This window comes from Chrysochloris asiatica, unplaced genomic scaffold (assembly GCF_000296735.1).
Source record: "Chrysochloris asiatica unplaced genomic scaffold, ChrAsi1.0 scaffold00352, whole genome shotgun sequence".
NCBI classification, from domain to species: domain Eukaryota; kingdom Metazoa; phylum Chordata; class Mammalia; order Afrosoricida; family Chrysochloridae; genus Chrysochloris; species Chrysochloris asiatica.
Window position 1 is genome coordinate 1745870 of NW_006408870.1, and position 1107 is coordinate 1746976.

The 1107-nt window shown below is 36.2% G+C and overlaps 1 pseudogene; it reads left to right on the forward strand.

Annotated features, from left to right (window-relative positions):
• LOC102810708 overlaps positions 1 to 585 on the forward strand; it is a 3121-nt pseudogene extending 2536 nt beyond the window's left edge.
• The last annotated feature ends 522 nt before the right edge of the window (positions 586 to 1107 follow it).

A 1107-nucleotide genomic window follows, 5' to 3' on the forward strand; every position in this document is an offset into this window, starting at 1 on the left:
GGAGATTTTGGGAAAAGTGACTTCACAAAACCTGAAGTTGGGAGGTTCTAACATCCTAGTGACTGAGGAGAATAAAGATGAATGCACTGGTCTAATAACAAAATGGCGTTTTTCTCATGGAGTACAAGAACAGACCAAAGCTTTTCTTGATGGTTTTAATGAAGTTGTCCCCCTACAATGGCTGCAGTACTTTGATGAAAAAGAATTGGAGGTTATGTTGTGTGGCATGCAGGAGGTTGACTTGACAGATTGGCAAAGAAATACTGTTTATTGACATTATACAAGAAACAGCAAGCAAATCATTTGGTTTTGGCAGTTTGTGAAAGAGACAGACAATGAAGTAAGAATGCAACCTTTGCAGTTTGTCACTGGAACCTGCCATTTACCTCTAGGAGGATTTGCTGAGCTCATGGGAAGTAATGAACCTCAAAAGCTTTGCATTGAAAAAGTTGGCAAAGATACCTGGTTACCAAGAAGCCACACATGTTTTAATCGTTTGATCTACCACCATATAAGAGTTATGAAAAACTAAAGGAAAAACTTCTTTTTGCCATAGAAGAGACAGAAGGATTTGGACAAGAATGAATGTGTCTTCTTGTTTTGGAGGAGCTCTTGTATTTAAATACCCCAATCAAGAAAAACTGCACAAATAGTGTATATAAGCTGTTCATTCTGTACAGTGAATTTTCTGAACCTCTCAAAATATAAATGTTTTCTGTTCTTTCATAGAAATATGCAAAAGAAATCATCCTTTTCTACTTTATTTATTGTTTCCTTGAAGTAACTGACCAGGAAGAAAGAGCATCCTTAAATTTTGAAGCAAGCAAGACTTTATTAAAAATTAATTATATATGAGCATTTGATAGTGGCTCTGGTTTTATAGAGACACAGTGTATTAAACATGACAGCCATTCATTCAAAAAGATCTGGATTTGCTTCACCTTGTTTCTAGTATCCAGGGGGAAAGTGCAAAAAGCAACATCTCCTAACAGTGTTTAGTTGCATGGTTGTTCAGGAAGGTATTAAGGGCTTAGGCAAAATCTTACTTTGAAATATATTAAGAAATGCTGCTGGCTTTTCTGGACAGGTGCTTGAACCTGTTGATAT